The sequence below is a fragment of the Chelon labrosus genome, assembly GCF_963514085.1.
Source record: "Chelon labrosus genome assembly, chromosome: 19".
In the NCBI taxonomy this organism is placed as follows: Eukaryota; Metazoa; Chordata; class Actinopteri; order Mugiliformes; family Mugilidae; genus Chelon; species Chelon labrosus.
In genome coordinates, this window is record NC_140352.1 from 19,225,270 (window position 1) to 19,248,371 (window position 23,102).

Here is a 23,102-nt window from a genome sequence, read left to right on the forward strand (position 1 = left end):
GCCCCTCCACTCGGCAGGACGCTTCGCAAAAGGAAATTGGCTCGTCTACACGCATTTATTACTCGTGAGTTCTATCGAACTGAGTCGTGCAGGCCCTCCAATGCTGCTGCTGGACTTTGTTCAGGCCCTTTGAGCGGCCTGGTTCGCTGTACGGAAACAGCTGCTGCAGCACGCACTGCACCATCCAAAGAAACAATTTGAAACACCCTTTTCCTATTACTTCCCACCATTAACCGCCATTGTGCGGAATTAGTGGCAGTCTATGGAATAAGTGGATTCTAATTCATGCCCCTTTTTCATGGGCTGTGGCTGCTGCAGTGGTTTTCCTCTGCTAATGAAGAGGATGAAAGAGAAGTGTTAATCAAACTGAGCATCTCATCCGTGGTAATAAGGAGCAGAGAAGCAGCCTTGGAGTGACTCCCTAGTGGTGTTTGTGTGTATGTAGGCATATGTGTATGGAAGGGGAAGTGACTTTATGCATCTGTTGTGCTATTCTGTTTCCCAATTTAAGGCTGTGTAAACTGGTTGTCAGTTAAACAAAAATAAATAAATGAAGGAAGGCATGAAATAATGTGAGTCTGGGCATTGTTTTCTAATTGCTTAGCCTCAGCCCATAGGGATGAATGCCCCACTATGGACCAATCCCTCTCTGCTAGCAGCTTTTTATCCCTCCCAGGCTCCCTCGTCTTGGACCACAGTGCTAACCAGCGGGGTCTGATTAGATTTAAATGTCAAGAGAGATAGGACAATACAGTTATCTTCCAAATTATGGCCCATTAAAGGGCCTAAGCAGTGTGCCTCCCTCCTCAACTAACTAATCACCAGCCAGATTCATCATCTCACAGACTGGGGCATAATTTGGGGGGCTGTGGTTTCCCCTGCTTCTCCCTATCTGTGTGCGCGGATCACACCATGTGCAAGGGCATCCAGGAGTGTCTTTAATGCAAGATCAGTGTGTGTGCATGCTCTGCGTGTGTGTCGCTCCAGAGGGAGCTGGTTTAGTGCCCCAGGCCAGTGCCCCATTAAAGGGAAAGAGAAGGAGAGGTAGTGCACATGTGTGAGAGAGACAGGATAGGAGGAGAGGGGGGTCCTCATTTAGACAGCAGGAGTGGCAGGCTGTGTTCCACCTGCAGCCAGCAGAAAGACAGACAGACAGACAGACAGAGGGACCAGGACTGGGATGCTTCCCATCTGTCCCCTCCTAATTCACCTGCTGTCCTCAGGGTATCACAGATAGCCACATGCCAAAAATTGAGTCTCTCCCTCTTCTGGTCTATTATTTTCCATTTCCATTTTTCACTCATCTTCTCCTGCTTTCCCTCACATATTTCATCCATCATGCATATTTCGTTCTTTCCCCTACTCATTCCCTAGACATACTTTCTCGTCTTTGTTATTCTTTTTCATGGACACCAGTATTCTGCTAACAGGGAACAAAAATGCCTCATGTAACCAACTTGTAGCCTGGAATTTTTAATCAAAATTAAAGGAACTTGTTTCAATTGTTTCTCTCTTGGTGGAATATGAAATACATTCTTTCTCCATATACTTGCCCTATATGGGGTAGATTCCATAGACAGTAGCAGAACACATGTATTTTATTCTGTCAAAAGTTAAGTTAGAATTTCTAATTAGAACAAGTTCATTCAGGTTGAATGGTTTAAATGTAGCCACTGATCTACTATACATTACAGTTTTCATCCTATCTTTGCAGAGGTGCTGATAATGGTGGTGGTGGAGTGTACTGAATGACAAATGTGGAAATATAGGACTCATGTCTCAAGGTGGTTTCCTCCATATCCTCATCTCTTTTCACCTCTCGCCACATTTCCATTTCCCTGCCCACATTTCAGTATTCATCTTCTATTATTCTTCCCAGAGTTGGCTCCTCTTTCCTCTTTGCTGTTTTTCATGCGCACCCCCTCCTCTCTTTAACCTGATCCTTTGTCTATCTTTTAATATCTCCTTCCTCTCCATCTCTCTCTCCGCCGCTCTTATCTGTCTATTCAGTCCCCCGCTCGTCTATCACGGAGCACTCATATTGGGATCTGCAAAGGAGCCTGGGTGATGTACATTAGGGCCCCTGACGTATGGCGACACATTATGGATTGCGCTATAAATAGCTGCTGCGCGTCCTGTAAAAGCTTTTCATTACATAGAGACATTGTTCGATCAATATAAGCCCACCGCTAAATCTAATTACCAAAACGACCATGGATAGAAAATATATATGTATTTTTAGGATGATCAGGGAAGTACAAGCAGCCACTGTTTTGACCAAAGAGGTTTCCTGAGACCAAAGAGGTTTCACGAAAAGTATTGCCAAAATAAATTGCCCATTTTAAGTACAAGGCACAAGAGCTAATTGGGACGTGGAGAGCATAGCATAGGAAAAATGGAGGACTAAGTGAAGACGAGTGGTTGAGGAGAGGTTTAAAAATACACTCTCTAGATAATGTGTTCTTGGTACTTTAACTTTATACTCATAAATTTACTGCAGATGCAAGCATTATGTCGCTACTGGGGCCCAGCTGAAGCTCCATGGGTGCCACTGGTCCGAGCCACGCACACAGCAGACCTGAATATGAGGTGCAGCTGTAGGTAGAGCAGGGAGAAAAACTAAACAGAAAGGGGGGAGTGAAAAAGAAAGAGAGAAAGAGAGAGAGAATAGGAGGAGCCCAGGGTGTCATTTCTCTCTCTGTCAGCTCCTTGCCTCCCCCATCCTCCCTCCCTCCGCCGTCACCCCCTGAGATGTGGATGCTTCGCGGGGACAATTACCGACTGACACTTCATCATGGCCCGCGTGACAGCCGCTGACGGCCCTCGTCCAAACAAATGATGCTAAGGTCGAGGTTGCGGGCCTGCCTCCGAGTCTGCCTGCCTGTAGCCCTGCTGCATGGCCCTGCACTGCATTAGCAAGCCACACACACACACACTCACACACACACACACACACACACACACAGAGAAAAAGCTACATTAAAAGAGACTCCTCTAAACCAACCACCTCCTTCCTTTAAGAAAAACACATTTATCAGCAGTGGGGGATGGTGGGTGAGGAAGGGGGGCTTCGATAGAAGGATGGAGGTTGGGTGGGGGGCGCTACAGTACTGTCAAACCCCATCCCCCTTAGGTAAAGAGAGAGCTCTTCATCTTTGTGAGGCAAGTAGGATTCTCTCTCTCACACACACACACACCAAAATATTCCCTAACTCACACATACAACTACTCAGATAATGGGGTTAAACAGCAACTTAAAAAAGCCAACAAGGAAAAAAAGCGAGTAAACAGCACAGTAACGCCAGCATGCATCTATTAACCCTGTGTCTTTGTGGAGCACAGATAACACCCTGACCCCCCCCTTCACAAGCAAAACGATCAACTCACTCCTTCGCCTTGGGTTGAGGGCGGCTAAGTTTAGATTAATAAAGTAGGTCAATTGCTAATAGTCCAAAAAAGGGGGCAGTATATAATTTTTAAGTGGGAAGCACAAAAGAAAGAAAGGCATACCGTGGACCTGCTAGTAGCCGTCCCTTAGCTGTGAGTGTGAACCTGCAGATTAATAAATGCTGCCTGTGATCTCTGCCCAGGGAGGTAGCTGAACAACAATCGAGACAGACATCAAACGCTTGACTAACACTGAAACAACACTTGGTAAAAATCTTGCCGGTATCTGAAAACACTCACCGGTGTGTGAATGTAGGATGGAGAGAAAAACTGAGACAGAGAAGAAAGAGAGACAGAGACAGCATCAACAGTGAAAGATGAATCAAAGAGAGGAGCATCTTCTGCACGGCACACCGCTGATGAAAGTGGCATCGCCCTGCCAACAGGTGACGGGCCACTATTCTTCAGGTTCGTAAAAACTCCAAGGCCCCATTCAGACCTTGCATTAACATCTGTCCTGGGCAATTCAACTGCATCTGTTCAGCTTTATACCTGTGGCCACAAATGGCATAAACATTTAAATAAACATAAAAATAAAATCTCCACATGCGTCCGCAGCCAGCACTCAGCAACTCAGTTTCACTTTTTGTATGCGGATGAACATCAACATCATTAGGGACGCAGTAAAATATTGTAACAGCTTCTATTTCTCGACACCACTGCATTGAAAAAAACGACAGTGTGACATGACTTGGGGAAATGATGCATATTTTGGAACAAACTGAAAGTCTCTCTCACTCTCACTCAACCCACACACATAAGTCATTATTTATTTATCGATCTCCACCCTGACACTATTTATTCTGGAGACCTGCACAAAGCTCACATTATAACTGAACCCTGGAAGAGTCCGCGCACGCCGTAATTTATCCGCTGCGCTGTTTGCTGCAGTGAAACACCACCTCCAGTGAAATACCACCTTGAAATGCGGTCTGAGAAACGGATCACTCAAATGCATCCTCAATGCGTCCTGGGTGTGTTGACACCTGTACTTTGAGCTGGGCACTTGCAATTGGATTGCCAAGACAGATGTTTACGCTAGGTCTGAACTGGGCCAAAGACGACTTGTTCTGTATTGGTACTTTGTGAACGTCCTCCGCTGTTCTCTCTGTATTTACTCTCGCATTATTTTTTAATTCATATTCTTGATGTTTTCCCTATTGGTCGCTCTCTGATAAATGCGTTTGTCATCTCTTATGTCTTCAAACATCTGCACAAGCCACTGTCTAACACAAATAAAAGCAGAGCTGAGAGGAGAGGGATGGGGTGGGAGGATGGAGGCTAAAAATGAAGGGCAGAGGGAAAAAAAATACAGAGTGAGTGCCATACGTCATGCTAGAAAGGCCCTTGAGAACGCTTTCAATCTTTCCGTCAATATTCGGCGTGCAGGCCTGTATATGCCATCATTAAAAAGAGGATGCTTCACTGTTTATTTATCATAAGGACACGCCGCTGACAGCTTCCTGTAAACAAGTCGTATGTTTATATATGTGCATGTGTGTGTACGTACATTGACTTTCGCAGCACGCACTCCCCAATGCAGGGTCTCTCTCTCTGTCCTTATCTTTGAAAATGAATGGCTGTTGCTCAGTAAAGTAGGGACAAAGCGATGGTTTAGGCCTGCACGCTTTGTGATAATAGTTGTTAAGGGCACGAAATACTGACTGTTTTTCAAAAACTCGCACGAGGTGAGTGGGAACAAATGAGGTGCATAATCACCTCTAAGCTGATTATGAATAGTACACTAATCTCATGTGACCCTGGAAAAGTGTGAATTGTGCACTTAGCTATTGAGGAATGAAAGGATTGTTTTTCTTTCTCCTTCTTCTCTACTTGTTTCAGCCGTCTCGGAACATATCTTGTTTAACTGTCAAAAGCAGAAAAAAAAAAGAAAGAAGCTGCCGCTGCAAGTCGAAAGGTGCCGCGCATCTACAGCGTACTGTATTCTGTGTCCGCTCACTGACTCCTTGACCATCTGCAGTTAGTCAGTCCACTCGCAGATAAGCCAAAACTAAACAACTGTTGGCTAACAACAGGGTCTCGTCAGGCTGTCAGTTAGTAACGGTGAAGGTTCAAACTCGGAGGAGGAAATGAATTCCTTGTGTTTACGCGCAGCAATAGCAACAGAAAAATCCCATGTTAGTACGCAGTGATAATTTGGTGCAGGGAAACATGCTGTATTCAAACACGTGCATACATCAGGAAATCATTAGTCCCAGTTTGTGGGAGGATTTCTGTGCATGTCAGTCCGGTCGTGTACGAGCAGGTGAGTGTGCCTTGCGTGCATATGTGTATCTAGGCTGGCTGACCCATAGAGAAAGACAAATGGCTATAGCAGGGGGGCCATGCTTGACATTTAGGTTTCATGTGGTAATGGACGCTGACCTGCTGAGGTCAGGCCTGCCAGCAAGGCAGGAGAGAGTCCCATTCCTGCACAGGGCCCCATCCCTGTAACAAGACACTAGCAAAACAGTGGCACACACACACACACGCACGCACACACATATATGATCACTCACTCACTCAGTAGAGACGAGGACATCCCAGAGGCTCGACCACGTAGGAGGGGTGTGATACAGAGAAGAGACAGATGTGTTCGGTATGTGGTTTTAAGTGTCAGTAGCAGCGTGTGCTGAAAAAAATTATATTTTCCAAGTTATGTGTGTGCATATTTTTGTGTTCTATATCTGTGTAGGTGCACACTGGCTTCTACAACCATAGCAACAGCAGCTTCTCTATAGTACCAGTGAGGCAGAACAGTGCTGTTGTTAAGAGAGTACCCTGTGTTCACCCACAACTCGGCAACAGGAGGCTACTTTATATACTGTTTGTGACAGCTTTGTGGTAATAATGGAGCCAGGGCCCCTGCTAGTACAAGTGGCATGCTCAGTCAAGTGAGACTTTGCCTAAGAGAACTCACATACACATACACACCAGGCAGCCCCCTTCATGCCTAATGAGACCGCTGGGAGAGTGGAGAGCAGGAGGCAGGGAGAGGGAGATGAGTAGAGAGAGGAGAGAGGGGATGAGGAACACGGGGAGAGCAAGGGAAAAAGAGTGCAACAACGATGGCAAGAAGAGAGTAAGAAAAAGACAAATACGCAGAAAGAGCGGGAGACGCGAGGAGACGGACTGCTCCAACTTTTGAGGTTTGGAATTGGAGAGAGGAGAGGAAAGAAGAGATGACCTGAATCGCTTGAGGAAGATGTGGGGGTGTCAGAAAAAGAGGAATGAGTGTGTGAGTGAGAGAAAAAGAAAGAGAGGGAGGGAGCTGAGGTACACCTCTAGGCTGAGCAGTGGGTGGTTATGCAATGTACACAACACATGAGGGCAGGGGGGGGATCAAAGGAACGGGGTGCATACATAACTAAATCTGACACCACGGTGCAGCAAGAGACGGCAAGCAGGGAGGAAAAAAAAGAGCAAAACATCACAAATATAAAAAGGGAGCAGACACTCCCCGGTGATAGAGGGAGAGCGAAAGTGTACATTGGGTACCAGGTACACATTGCCTTAACACAGCGAGAGCACAGGCAACGGTGGAGAAAAAGGAGCCAAAAAAGAACACACACATGCCAAAACTGCTGTACCTCTGCCACTATAGCAGCACCTGTTCATCCAGGCAGGTGCACGCTGCAGGGTGGAGATTGCAAGTGAGTAAATAATGTGCAGTCCAAAATGGGGGGGAAAAAAAACTTTTATCTAGTGACATGAAATACGGTGAGACAGGCACAGCTGAGCCTTTAGTTTAGCTTCCACTGAAAGCGGGGTTTGAATTATCAACAGGCGCTCAGCCTAATCAAGTGGAGATGATCCGCTTGGCCTCGTGCTCATCAGAGCAGACAACCGTGTTAGACTGAACTACGCTGTTCAGGCCCCACAGCAGGTTACAGCGTCAGCAAGAGACATGTCACCTATACTCCTGCCATAAAGATTCAAATTCACGGCACACCTCTGTCTCCTCGGCCCACAATGACAGTGTCAGTGGATAAATGTTTCCTGATCGCACACAAAAAAACGACGTCACAAAAGTGGAAACAACGAGTTGCACAAATTCGGTTTCAGCTGGTTTCTGTAAGCTGAGCTTCAGTTGACTTCCATTGACGTAAACTTTATTGCAGATGAGAACGGAGAGTCGGCTGCATTTCACTGATCTAAGCGTGGCACCGGGGAACCTTGGCTAGTGCTATAATTCAGTCCATATTTCACATGCAAAGTTAGAAAGGGAAAGTTCAAGAATGCACTTCCACTCCCAGACTCTTAGAGACCTGCCGGAAATGCAGTCCCTGTTCTTGTGGAAAAGGAGCACGCCCACTTATGTCCCGGTTTGCAGTCACTCTTACTGTAAACATTACCCAGTGCATATTCTCATCATCTACTGAAACAATGCCAGTTGTTTCATTTAGAGTTTCTTCGCTCCATGAGTACACTAGTACCCACTTGCAGCATGTAAATATACTGTTTACTTACACACTGCTCCCACCTTTAAACTGCCTTCATCACTATTCCAGGTTGAACTATGAGTGTCTCAAAATCCAATAAGCCTGATGTGTATCCTCTTATGGTTCTATGGAGCAGTCCTGCTTGATCAGCCTGCCGCCACTTCCGGCAGTCCACATGCCACTGCTAATCTCTCAGAGACACAGAGGAAGGCTTTGGGATCAGTCTCTGTGTGAGCTGGGAAAGATAGGAAGCTGGCAGGCACTTATTGTCTGGGTGAGAGGCAGTGGATGACTGCAGCCGACTTGTCAGGAGAGCTCCATCCTTCCTACGGGTGTGAGCAATTTCACAAAGGGCTACAATGTTGCTGTCGGACAGCGACTTTGCTAAACAGCTAGATGACTCCTGACTCGGCCTGCTTCATTTTAGCCAGATAATACAGGTTAGGTGGGGTGTTCACACCTGTTTTTTTACATAATCAATCAATCATCTAGTGTCACATGCAGCAAAATAACTTCAGAGCCACTATTGCTGTCACTTACAACCCAAGATTCAACATTAATATTATTACTAGGCTAGTTAACACTCCTTGAGATCCCCAATGCAATTAGCCAAATGGCAGTTCCAAGAAGGTAGATTCTGTGTTTTTTTCAGAAAGACTTGAAAACAAACATAGAAAATAATTCATGTATAAAACATAATATTGGAAGGCTTTAGGGAGTTTCCACTCCCTAGATATATGCTGTTCAGACACTGTTGTGTGTCGTGCGACTCCTTGTTTCCCTCTACAGTGTCTGCAGTCTCTACAGTGAGTGAGCATAGTTATCATGACCCACAGAGCAACAATAGCCACTTTAATGAGAAATACATCAGCTTGAATTAAATCTAAAGGATCCCCTAACAAAGAGACATTACAGGAGACAGCTCATCAATCACCATCTCTACGTTCAACACGCTTTTTGGTCTATATGGGCTTATACAAAGCAGTTAAGCGAAAGGCAGTAGAAAGGTTCGGCGAGTCAGTGCCATATTGTATAACTGAACACATAACTGTTATTAGCCACTATACCTACTTGGTAATAATTCCAGAGAAGACATGTTTACCTTAGGCGGCAAGCGCAGCCAATTAGACCACATCAGCGGTGCACAAACACAGAAGTGTGTAGCGATAAAGTATGACATGAGTGTCAAGCCCTGCCATTACGAGGACAGCTAGCAATAAAAATCTCAATGCAGTCACAGGAATAATATGCTCGGTTATCATTCAGTAAGGTCATTCTCTTCTATAGGAGTGTCAGTGGCACAGTACTCACTCCCGCCTGGAGGCAAGCAACAATACTCAGGTGCTGAAATGTCTCTTCGCTACATTAAAATCAGTAAATATGTGCAATTTCACACTGTGAGTGGTGAAACTGAGCCTGAGCAGAGGGATGACTTTATACTTTAATGAGAATACAGAGGCTAGCAAAGTGTAACTAAGTATTAGTTACTGTGTTACCGTGTCAGTTTCTCCTTTTGCTGCACAATGCCAAGGGAAGGAAGGTGCCATATCACTGTATATAATAGATGAGCAACTACTTCTGTTAATTTCTTGTCTATCCCTCTCTCTCTCTCTCTTATTGGGGGTTTCCAGTGGATGTCCAGAGCACACGTGTTTTGGTTTACCTAGAGTGGAGCCCTATCTGAGCCATGAGAGCAGACTGTGGGCTTTGTCTGTGGCACCATTAATCAACTGTCCTTAACAAAAACAGAAAACCAGATGAGAGACAAAGGGAAGAGACGTGGGGGGTTGGCTCTTATTTAGGTAGGGGAAAAAAGAAAAAGGCAGAGGGTTAAAAAAAAAAAAAAAAAAAAGAAGGAAGAGAGAGAAGGGGGGTGCTTGACCCAGATCCAGGCCTTCAATAAATCAAGCAGCAACAATAACAAGCAAAGTTTTCATGTGGCTTGACTGATTAATCAGGATTTTTTTTTTTTTTTTTTTTTTTTTAACATGGGAAGAGCAGGAGTCTTTTTTCCCTTGTCTTGTCTCTCTTGAGACTGCAGAGTTACAGAGTGATCCTTTTTATGTTGGGTGTTTATGTCTTTGCTGCAAGGTTTTAGACATGGAGGCCTGAATTGTTCATGGTTTAATGAGAGTAAGGCCTTCAGTTCATGGTGCAGCGGGGCAATATCACTGAAGGTCTCCTGCTGCATTTATCAAGCACGGGAGGGCTGACAGAAAGGTATGGACACACACGGTCATATACGAAGGCGTAGGCATGGAGACAGACAATTATTATTTAAAGAATAAACAAGCGCTGTTTTACACACATGCCTACACCACACACACAATCTGCAATGCGCGCCACAGCGACAGGATGTGTAGCAGCCCTCTGAGACTCTTTGCGAGGTGGCGATCGATGGGCATTGAGTGCGGACAAGGAGGGCTCAGGATCGATAGGGGGCCATTACAGAGATGTGCCTTCTGGGACAAGGCGGAGGGGGCGGGGTGGGGTGAAGACACATCTGGGGCCCTTGATGCTGTCTTTTATACCTCGTCGGCAGGAGGTTTTACTTCACATGAGTACTGGGACACGCATGCACAAAGCAGAAACCTGGACACGTGCATGCATTAGGAAGAGTTAAATAGGGAGCGGCAAATTCTGTACATGCACTCGCTCACATCGCACACAGCAGCTAATGGCATCCCAGGAGACCGAGAGCGCTCATCTTAGTCTCCTTTTCTCAATCTCCCATTTCCAGTGTCCTCATGTACAATCTCCTTTATGGTTTCTCTAACTCGTTATAGATGCCATCTTCTATTTCTATCTTTCTTCAGCAGTCTCTCTCCCTGTGCACTGCGGTGTCACCACCAGAGCAGCCTGCACTGTGCTCTGTCAGTGGAACAGCTTGATCCTAAGACTTTATGTCACCCCCTTCACCACTCTGCTGTTCACAGAGAGAGCACCGACTGTTCTATTCTCTTTCACACACACACACACACATGCACACACAAACACACACAATTGGGAAAAAGACAGCATTGTTACTTCCACAAAATGTCTGGCAGTGACATAATCCCCAGGCACTTCCTGTTTTATGTGTTCTTGAGGCATCTGCCATGATTTTGCATGAAGGTTTACTCATCGTCCAGCGCAACTGCACAGCTGAAATGACTTGTGGGAAGCGAGTCAGTTGATGTAAATGTAATGTAACTTGAGAAAATAAACAGCTTTACCCAACCGTTTTGTGTATTTACATTAGCTGGCTTACGCAAACCTGTTAAGGAAAATATTTAAGACCGCATGCTCTCAAAAAATGCTATACTTGACATTAAAAATATATATAATACCAAAAACCCAAGTTATTAAGGCACTATACTTTGTGCATTATTACAGGTGCTAATCACATGAAAGTACGCGCAGACAAACCTGTCAAGCAGGCGACTGAAACCACTCAGGCATTTACTCCTGCCAGTGAGAACTGAAGGAGGAGAAGGGTCTCCCTCCTCCTGCTCGCTACTGCCTTCTTTTCTGCTGCCCATCTCCACGAGAACCCGCCCTTGAAGGATGGTTGAAAACAGTCAATTTGGATGATGTTATGGAGACTATTAAAAGTCAGGCAAATGCTTTTACCAGTGCTTATGAAATTACACTGAGGTGCCATTGCGGCTCCTGTGAATGCCGTCCAAAAAACCCTTTTGTGGCTGATCAAAAAGAATGTGCGCGGACACACACACACGTACATGAGCACATTAGCTAGCAGTCCCCATTGGTTTGGAAGGCCACAGCAAGCTATAACAACTACAGCCTGGCCGGTCTGTTAGCAGTGGGCCCTCTGTTTCAGCAATCTGGGTTCTCTTTGCCTTTGGACAGGGACCAGGTCAGGCTGCACAATACCTCACTGTGTTTGGAGAGGCAGAGAGAAAAAGAAAACTGCAGGCATTAGAGTCTCTGTGTGCACACAAATGTATAAATAAGACGTGTAAAAGAATGTATGTTTTGATGTGCGAATGCTGCGTGCGCGCGTGTGTGTGTGTGTCATGGCTGCTGGGCCCACCGTGCCCTTTCCCTTTCATGCTAGATTGCAACAACTACATTCCCTCCCAGCTCCATCATTACATCATCATTTCTGCAGCTTTTTGCTACCTCAGCACAAACAACCATTTTGGGACCCCTGGCTGCAGTTACTCTCCCGCAGGCAGTGTTTGAATAGTGTTTTTGGATCTCTCAGAGAGGTCAGTGAACCAGGACTACCACACATCACTGTCAGCTAAAACAATACGGTGGAAAGCAAATGTGTTGGCCCATGCAACTGTGCCCACCACAAGGAAAGCAGACTGCAGATGCAGAGTGGGCCTGTGTCTCCTTTAGAGAGAGCAAGCAGCACCTGTCTCTTTAAGATCTATTTCTCACAGCCTGTGGGTCCTGAGCCGAGCAGGCTAGCCTGAGCTGGGCTGCGCTTCGCTGTGCATGTATGGTAACGGGGGGGTGGGGGGGGGAGCACACCGCCCAGCCTGCCAGCCCACCACAGGGAATTTGTTTATGTTTCCTCGCTGCCAAGTTCCTGTCAGGAGGCGCCCCAAAGAGGAACTGCAGACTACTCGGTACTGTTAGCTACACCCTCTTGCCTAGAATGACTGGGGTTTTCTGAATACAGTATCGGGTGGTGCTTTGTAGCAACACTCAAATCCAGGGAGGTCTCTTCATCAATTACAGCGCTCACACTCACTCCGTACTTCAAACACTCACACTGTTGTTCCAAAACCAGCTTTCAGAGCACTAAACTTCATAAAACAAGTTCTAACAAAAAGCTTAATTTATGGCCCTAAACATATTAACACCAATTTTCTCAAAACACACATACATAAAACAGCACAAAGGCATAGTTTCATTAAGGCAGCACTTTACGAGTGGCATTTTGTTATGCTGTGGATTACGGGTATTGTAAAAACTGAGCACCACCACATAAAAACACAGTAAACAGAACTGGTGAACGCATGGGCATTAATTCAAGCATTTGTGGGAAAACAGCTAAATCTAAATTACTCCCCCACTAACGCAAAAGAGCAAAGCAGTCCGACTTCCAATAACACACAAAAACATTTCCTCGAATCATATCAAAAGTATGATGCACTGCTGCCAGTGAATCAATTACTCCATTACTTCTGCACATTAATAAAAATCTACAAATGGCATCTACACAACATTCCCTCAACCACTGCATATGTGCAGCCTCTCTGTCAGCAAGTGTGTTAATCTCCATTTTGAGTGCTGCAGAGCACGCTCGTTGGAAAAAAGGGAAAGAAACTTATGCCTGAGATATGATGAGTTTGTCTTCTTCATATCATGACTGTGTGATGTCTGGTGGTCAGTGTGTGTGGCAGGAGATAAAGAGGTGTGTGTACATGTTGGCGAGTGGAGGAAGGAAGGGTCAGACAAGGCCAGACAAAGGAGCGTGGGGCCCAAGATGGCGAGACAGAGGGAAAAAATGGGGAACAACAAAAGGTGGAAGCATGGATGAAAAGATGTAGGCAGAGGTTTAGAGCACTGGGCGAAACCAAAAAGCAGGAAGCAATTTATGTCAGCTTGGATGGCCTGAAAGCATCCACTCCACATCACGTGCTGGTACATTTCACTGCCCTTTGACAATACAGCCCGAAACTTCCCATTTATACACTCACAATAAAGTAAACCAATGCCTTACTACATGAGAGCACATGGGAAAGGCACAGGCTTTAGTTGTGTGTGTGAGATTCATGTTGTCTTGTCAAACTGCTCAATTTTGTGCCTGTGGGTGCAATACTCATTCACAGCGGAAAACTTCAACCAATTGAGCATCAGCACTTGCAGCAGACTTCTGCTATTCTGCTGATGGTGAGGAAGTAGATTCTGCACAATATCTTGCTATTCAAAAGCCTCACAATAAATGAGCTCAGCAGTATAAAATACCAACTGAGCTTGAAGTAGTTCACTCAACCGTAGCTCTCCAAATTCGGAGAGTTTGTGTAAATCTGACAAATCTAATTGGTTAATCAGAGTGTGAAAAAGCTAAAGAGCCCCAGTACGCAACATAAATGCTGCAAATATCGTCAAATTTACTGCAATGAAAGAGCAAAATAGCCCAACTGAGCCTTTGGAGTTGTAGGGAAACTGACTCATCCGCGAAAACAAGGCAGATTTACTCATACATGAAGTCTGGAAAGACAACAGTACAAAAGCTGCCATATCATGTTTTTTTTTTTTGTTTTTTAATTCTTTTGTTTTACCACACTCTGTGATGTCTGTAGCATGTGAATTGCATACTATTTACAGGGAAATATCACAGTATACAAGCACTGCAGTAGTGATGACAACAATAACAAGACAATGGCAGCAACCAAAATACCAACACTGATATCTGTATAGTTTCATATGGTGTCAAGAATTGATTATGCAACTGGTTGTGCAGCTTTCAGTTTTGATAGAGACTAAAAAGCACCATTTCACAGGAACATCTGCATACACAATACATTTAACTTCCCTATTAACAAATTTCCATATGTGGAGTGGAATAAGAAAAAAACACAGGAGCGCTGCTCTAGACAGAGGGAGAGGCAGCGGGCTCGGCAGCCACCACCGACCTACCGCACAGAGTGTGAATCATTAAAGGCATGTGTTCCACATCAACTCCCGGGGCCGCTTCCCAACCCACTTATGAGACTGGATCTAAATTATGATGGTGGGAGGGGGGTTTGGGGGCCAAGGGAGTTAAATACCGTTTTTTTTTTTTGTGGAGATGAGAACCCTAAACCTGCAAGCCCCGAGAGTAAGAGAAAGAGGGAGATAAACTGGAAAATGAATGCATGCAAATACTGCATGGACTCTCTGCCAGATCACAGAATAAAACAGCAGTGAATAAATGAAGCAGCAAATGGAATAATTATATGATTTCCAAAAAGTGTGACGTCTCATCATGAACAGATGAAGTGAATAAGATGAAAAGAATAAACAACTAAATGGAAAGCCAAACTGAAATGAAAACTGACCTACTTTAATTCCTACATATTTTTCTGGCTTCCCTTCCTAGTCTCTAACTTTACAAAAGCCAAGGCAACACAGTGGGATAACTTTTTCCAAGAAAATATATCAAAGGGTGAGAAGAGAGAAAGGACCTTTGAGTTGTAAGCGTATTTGGGGAAAGTGCCTGCTTTAGTCTTGTCCACCAAGTCAGCCATACACCAAAAAGGGCTGCCAACATGGGGATGTCTGCCAGACCAGTTGTCATTGCCACTTACAACACATGGACGTCTTCTGTGGGTGTGAATATGTGCACAAAACACACTCCCTCTCTGGTGTGGGCATCCAATGAAAAGGGCGGTTTGTAGAGGGAGTCTGCATTCTTCTGGGTATTGGTTGGCATAATGGCACGCATACCATTCTACTTGTTTTTGCTTGGAGGCTGGTTAGGGGGAAGGTGCTCACTTGGGGAAGGGATCACCTTTCCCCAGGGCTAGGAAGGGAGGTTAAGAGCAAAACAGGATGGGACAGGACAAGACATGAATGGACAGGACAGGGAAGCAAAACACAAGTTTGTACAAGCAAGAGAAGACAAACTAGCCATGACAGAGCAAATTTGCAGCTTTGATTGGCTGAGAGGAATCAATCAACCTTTTCAGCTCCTTCCTGTCATTATTGTGGCATCATTGCTGTGAGATAAGAATAAAATAAATGCGACTATTCTTTCTGCTGACATGTGGCCACGTAGCTGTAACAAGGAAGACAAATCAGATCAACAAAATTAATCTATATTCACGGAATAATGGTCCACATTCTTCAAGCCAGTCACCAATAATGTTATTGTTTGGTCTTTGTTACTTTGACATGACAAAGCAAATCTCCTTGCTGCCAGCTCAGTCTATGACGCAACAGGCCTAGGATTAGACTTGATTTTAATAGTAGCTGCATGCAGGGTACAAGACACAGAACAGAGTGTAGACAGCTATTGAGCCCATGTGTAAATAGGGCAGGTCATTGTCCTGGGAATTCATAGCAAGTGGGTGTGTTGATGACACTGCTATCATGTGACTGACGTGAAAGCACAATGCAAACATCTGAGGGTGAAGAACGCCAACAAAAACTGCAGAGACAACAAGATTTGGTAGCTTTTGTAAGTACGGGCCAAACTGTCAGACACATTCAAGGAACAGCAGTAGACTTGGTTGTTTATGATAAAAATAATCAACTGGCTACACTGGCAACAAATACTGCGATTTAAACAGCATACTTTTTGCATCACGTCCCGCCTACTGCACGTTCTGCCCAGGCACCACTCCTCACCCACACGAACTTGTGAGAATAATATGTCCTACGTCCGGAAAATCAGGTTCATATAGGAAAATGGCTTATGTCTGTGTATGAGTTTGACAAGAATGTCAGCTGTGCACAAGCCAATGAAAAGAAGGAAAAAACAAACACAACAGACTCAATCAAGAGCTACACATTGTGACCACAATGCCAGTATGGCAGATATATGACAAGGAACAATGCTAATATATAGAGACCAGACAATGGTGTTTGGTAACCACAGACAGAAGTGTCGAGTGTGGAAAGTCCAATTACCCTCAGTAGACAGCAGCAACAAATTCGGGCTTACCCCAAAAACGTCAATCTCCCTGTCCTCCCCTGTCCAAGGAAATCTCCCTTTGAATCGATTGTAGCTCCTAAGCTCTGAGGAGAGAGGAAGAAAAAGATATTTGAAACCAAGAGCTCTGTGGTCCTTATCCACGTGCTGCAGACTCAGTGACTCCCTAGCCTTTCTGGCACAGAACTGCTTCACTACATGAAAACTCTTACACTCTTTTTCCTTCTCATACTCCCTGTAATCTCCCCACCCTTTTCCAATAGATTGGACTTTCTCACTTGCTACATTTGTGCCCCAGACATCATGTGAAAAGTGGAGTAAAACAGTGCTTTTGTGGTGTGTGAATTACCTAGGGCCTAGGCAAGCACAGTAGTGCTTATGGCCACAACTCAATTACAGCAATGTGAATCAGGTGGCGGCCTAGAAATCCCCTCAGCCTGATGCACAAATAGGGACACAGAGGCGCCTTCATTGCCAAACAGAGACAAATCTAAAGTGGCGTGTCATCTTTGCATAGTGGAACAGCTAGGCCGATGCTGTACAGATGAATGGCTGCCGCAGACAACAATCTAGCGACACTGGTTTGGAGCGAATGTGTGAATAAGGCCATTTTATTTTTGCATGTTGCTAAATTATCAGAATGTTTACAGACAGCTCTGGTTGCAGAACTAAATTGAAAGAGTCACATGGCACTTAGGATATCTGATAAATGGCACCTTTGTGCTGTAGAAAGCTTGGAAAATGTTACGTGAATTGTTTTTAACTAAAAACAACTGGATGGAAATTACACCACGGTGGTTTGCACATGTTAAAAGGCACTTTGTTGGATTTTATGGATTCCACAGAGATGCCAAACGGCACGATCACGGTCAATCATATTTGAATAGAAAATTGTGTTGTGTCAAAAACACTCAAAAGCAGTGAGCGTATCCTTTTTTCCTCTTTAAGGAGAAAACAGAGAACATCTCTTTTTAACATGTCTTGGGATCCTTCCAGCTCCAATAAAATGTACAACCGTGGACCAAGGTTTCCAAATGCATGTTCAAGAGAAACCAATGACATTTAAAACTGTGGTCTGTTTGGGTTTATTTCACTTCACTTGTCACAGTGCGAGACCAAGTTTCTCTACTTCAGTTAACAAAGAAATGAGCTGGTTGTGTCAAGACAGCTTTCCTGACGACCATGGCAATGGCTTCTATTTAGAAGGGTCAAGAGACCACTAAGAAAAATACCCTTCCTCCAGGCAGAAGTGCCCTTGGTGCCATTTTACAAGTAGCAAATATATTTCACACTAATTTGTTATCTCGGGCTCTTGAGGACAGTGAAACAGCCGAGGTATAAAAATAGCATCTTTTAATGTTTTTATCATTACTACAAATAGCTGATTTCATTTACATTTCCTACAGGCTGCTATAGCAACCTCAATGTAATGTTAATGAGGAAACATACAGTATTTCACAGTGTGCACAAAATGTCATGCCAGACAGATGAAACAAGCTTTTCCAGACAATATTGCTTCCGGTTATTGTCTATATAATATTTGGCATTCATGTGGATGTTACTAAGACATGCACCACCCACCTAGACCAGACCACCCCATAGCAATGACACTCCTTGATGGCAGCAGCCATCCCCAGCAGGATGCAGCCTGACACAGGCACACACACAAAAACGCTTTAGGAACAACTCAAAAAACATGAAGAACAGCACAAGGTGTTGACCTGGCCTCTAAATTTACTAGATCCCAAACTGATCAAGTATCTGTGGGATGCACTGGGAAAAGCCTGAGCCACAGAGTCATTCTCTGATGAGTCATTCTCTGATGAGTCACTACTGTTTTGAAGGCACACGGGAGACCTACAAAATATTAGGCAGTTGGTCATAATGTTATGACTGATCAATGTATATATAGAGCTGTATTGCTAAATGTGCAGATCCTAAAATTATATAATGCATTACAAACATATGTGATATTTGCACTCTCTAACAAGACAGACACTTTATATCAACAACACTACAATACTTCTACTGGTAGAAGTGGTCATTCCCATTTAAAACACAGTTATAAACCATAAATATTCTAAATACTATGATCTGATGCCTACAGTCAAGCCCACATACAGTATATACAGATAGATAGATTTGGCATGTGCTTTATATGTGGCAGCTTAAACCTATACTAGAAAAGCCTGAAACAATAACAAGTTTAATTGCATAAATTGCAATCCAAATATCAGCAGGCAGTCAACAATCTTGTGGTAGTTAGATACTACCTGTTACTCTGGCAGGCCACATTTTAATGTGTAACACTCTGGCTCTGTGCTGCGCCTTGTGTTTCCAACCTAACAATAAGCCAGTCACTTGGTTTGTTCCCTGAATGACTCCTCTTGTCACTTCCTGTTTTATTACACGCCCTCACTTCCTGTTTGTGAATCTGAATGGTATCCGAATGGTGCGTACAAAAGATCAAAAGCATCTTCGTTTCTAGAAGGCAGAGGTAAGACGAAATGAGGATGGAGTTTACGCATATGTACATATTTGTGCGAGTAAAAGTTTGTGTGTGCATGTGTGTGTGAACCTTGAGCCTACCCTGATGAGAGTGGACAGGGGTAGCCCAAGGTAATCACATCTTTATCCTTGCTGATAGGCGAAAGCGACTCAGTTTAGACGAACTCACCTTTAACACACACACAAACACACACACACACACACAAGGAGAAGAGCATGACCCTCACTGCTGGAGAGCTGCCAGACAAGACCATCTGCTTTTCAAATGGAACCCAATTTACCGAACATAGAAGGCCTCGATTGCACAGGAACTCGCTGTCCTCCCAAAGCGGAGAGTCTGAAACAATAATAAGGTAAGGTCACCCATCCTCAATGCACCACCTAGCATCAGCACCTGGGATTGGGTTTTGGGTTGCTCGACTGCTGACGGTTTAAAAGGTTTGATGGGAATCAGTCCAAGCAACGTTCAAGTAAAATCATTCATCAGCCCTGGGACATTCACTTATTCACTGTGACAGGATCGTCCCTGTATAAACTCCTAGAACAAATACATAAAAAAATCTGATTATGAGTATGACCAGCAGCCTCCAAGTGAATGCTTACTTGGGAATGGCAGCCCCGTGGCGAGAGTCATGAGCTCACATTAAAACAGACACAATGTGTTGTTTTAACTCACTCGGTTCTATAACATTCCACCGGTCGCGTGCATGCCCTCACACACGCACATTCACAAAATATAAACCCCTCTTCTTGAGGGTCTGACTCTCAGCGGTGGAAAGCCCCTTCAGTGACACATAGATCACATAACCTCACTTGACATAGGAGGAGAGCACTCCCAATGGAAAGTTGCGGATTCACACACGCTGAGCGCTGGCCAAGGCTCCAGACTGCCATTGTCCTTCAAAGTCATCCAAAGAAAACAATGAAGAGGGTCACGAAAGGCCCCCTGTGGAATGGTACATAACCAGAGAGATTCAGAGAGGAAGAGACGGACTCAGAGAGACGGAGACGGATAAGGAGGAGAGTGAGAGAAGCTAATCCACTGTGACAGCGTTATATGGAACACCTAGTGCAAAATATGATCATCTGGGGACAGGTGAATTTCACTAATGTTCAATCACTCAGGAAGAATCTGACACTGCTCGAATGGAAAACATGTCAGCCCCATGATGGAGGGAAGAAAAACACATATATAAAGAAAGAAAATAAATTATTTCACCTCTATGTGTAGGAAATTATAGCTACCATAATACATGGTGAGAACACATTCATTCAACTTTATAACTATATTTTATAGTGTGTAGTAAAATAACAGGAATTTACGTCTCACACAGTGCAGAGCAGTCAAGTAATCATCCAGGCAAGTGTTACTCAGGTCAAAACCCTGCACAGGCAGAAAAAGGAGATAAAACCGAAACGATATCAAAGCTTTAGTTTGTGGTGATGTTAATCATTCATTAGTGCCGAGTGACCCTTATTATAAAACCATCTTTGTTGTCATTATTCATCTGGCAGAAAATGCTAGCCTGTTAATTCAGACTCAGGATGTTGACAATAGACGGTGTACAAAGGGCTTGGAAGGCACAGTCCCCCTCCTGATTGGTCTTTCATATGCTAATGAGGAAACTGTTTTGGGTTTACTGGCCTGGTTGGAAATGATTTAGGGCGACACCGGTGCTCCGAGCCTTTATGTTTAGCCTGGCCGTGGGGGCTCATATATCACCCTGATCATTAATCAATTAGCGTCTCCTAGCCACCTGTCGGACACATCGGCGCACAAAACATTCTTGCCCTTGGGCAGTTGCTAGACGATGATCATCAGCAGCACCACTATTACCTACCACCCGCCCCGCCTCCCTTCCCTTTATGTTAATACCCAGATGGATTACATAATCAAACCAAAACACTGTCCACAGTATCAGGACTGCTCCCAAAGAGAAGCGTAGTGGAAGCTGCTTTATAGCCCCCCTCCCCCCCCCCCCCCCCTACTCAATTGAACACCAAGTTTTTTGAACATGCATCTGCCCTCCGTTGTCACAAACAGAAAAGGCCGAGCAGAGAGGAATTGACGCCGACCTTGAAGGAGAATCAATAAGCTGACGGCTATTCAAAAGTGCTGAATGCACGCCAGCGCTGCGTCCGCCACTGTTTTAAATGCAACTGCCTCCAGTGGAGTATTGATGGTTGTTTGGTATTGATGACGTGTCACAGAAGCCGAATACATGCGAGATGGAAAGGCCCAAACTATTAAGGTCTGTGTGACATTAGTCCAGCAAAGTGAGAGAGGAGATGAACTTAATGCTGACTTGCAGGGTGAGAAGTAAAGGTGTTCATTCATTACACATTCAGCTTTAATCACATATACACAGGACCTAAGTCTGTGTTATGGTGACCTGAACAAGAGAGAGAGGGAGAGCTGAAAAAGGTTGTGTTCAATTTTTCACGGCCTGTGTTGTTTTAAAGCTCCATCAGGCTTTGTGATCTCATTAACCCACCTGAGACATGTTTTAGGTGCAATGGTGACTGAAAAATTCCTCGGAGGCTCCTATTTAACCACTGCCCTCTACTCAACTGCTGCAAATAGTTTTTTTTTCTGGAGATTTGTATGTAAATTTGAACTCATATGCACTCACTGCCACTAGACAATCTCTTTCCCCCAGCTTTCCTTCCCTGACAATAGACAATTCCCACCACCCTCCCATCCAACCCCACAAAACCCTTCACATTTTTCACACTTTTTTTTTTTTGTTATTTGGAACTAATTCTTAAAAGCAGCTGAGGAGATAAATGGCACTAAAATTAGAGCCTAATCCTCCAACCCTCAATGTGGGGACATGGAGAAAGTAGATTTGTCAAGGCTTGATTTAGCAGTATTCTTTCATTATAAAAGTAGCACTCTTCACGCAGCTTAGCAGTACGAAATGGCTCAATCAGTCTCATGTGGAACACTTGAGTGGGAAGGGGGAAAGGGATGGCATAAGGGCCTATCTGTGAACCCAGAAAAACCTGGCATCGTTCTTGTACCATTATTGTGTTGCATTTATTGTTATTCCCACCTGTGCTGCACTCTTCAACTCTGAGGTTTACCACTTGAAAATGACATTCAACATCCACTTCTAAAGGCTCCAAACACAAAAGCTGTTTCAATGGGGGATTGCAGAAAATCTGAGCCACTGTGCTGGGTGTGTGAAGTGAGAAACACTGGTCTAGCCACTGGAGACTGCGAGTTATTTTTTTTCTTTTTCATCTGGTAAATCCAACCAGCTCAGGCAAGGAGCCAGCTACCAACATTATCAGGTGGATTTTCAAAAGAACAAAAGCGCCTCTGCGATTCTTTACACTGCCAGTGGAAAAAAGCGAACAGAATCTAGCACTCAGTGTGTGTGTGTGTGTGTGTACATATAAGTCCCTTGTCCTTGATATCTCAACCAAATTCGTTTCTTCCAGAAGATTATTTCCGCGATAATCTCACACTTTCCTCTATTTACTTATCTCCTCAGTATAGTCCTAAAAACTGGCTGTGATATTAGAAGTGTAAAGGTCAAAACTAAAGCTGAGAATACAGGGAGGAGAGCGTATCTGTTTGGACTCACTGTATCTAATCAAACGTATTTCTGAGGCCACAGGCCAAATAATAGATATTTCTGGAAAGATAAATCTGGCAGAGGAAAACATCTCACACTTGACTGCAAACAAGGTAAGTGCATAGTTGTGTTGGCTGGTATCTCTTGGTGGACAAGCGGTGCTGGAGAGAAAAACTATTGCCTGAGCAGATAAAGGCTATCCACAGAGTACAGAGGCGGCGAGGAGACAGCGAGAAGGAGGAGGGTGATGGGTGACAGGGCAAAGGCTTGACCTCTCTGGGTCAATAGGTGATAAGTAACATTTATCATACCTACACAAGCTGCTAAATGAAAAACCAGGCAGTTTCTCTCTGAGGAAACTCAACCGCATTTCGATGTCCAAGTCCAATGAAGGCTGAGCCCACTACTGGCAACCAGATGCCCTGTGTTTACGATAGAGACAAATACTGGAATCCCTAAGTGGAAAAACATGCCATGCTGGCACACAGTAGCGGCAGTGAAACATTACATCATTTTGACAAT

The 23,102-nt window shown here is 44.4% G+C and overlaps 1 protein-coding gene across 1 annotated transcript in view; it reads right to left on the minus strand.

Moving 5' to 3' along the window:
* Nucleotides 1-23,102, minus strand: part of raraa (retinoic acid receptor, alpha a) — a 137,091-nt gene that overhangs the window by 102,308 nt on the left and 11,681 nt on the right. Inside the window, exon 2 of the mRNA XM_084568152.1 lies at nt 16,501-16,574. The gene's annotated coding sequence lies outside the window, so the exon portion shown is untranslated. The remainder of the gene's footprint in view (nt 1-16,500; nt 16,575-23,102) is intronic.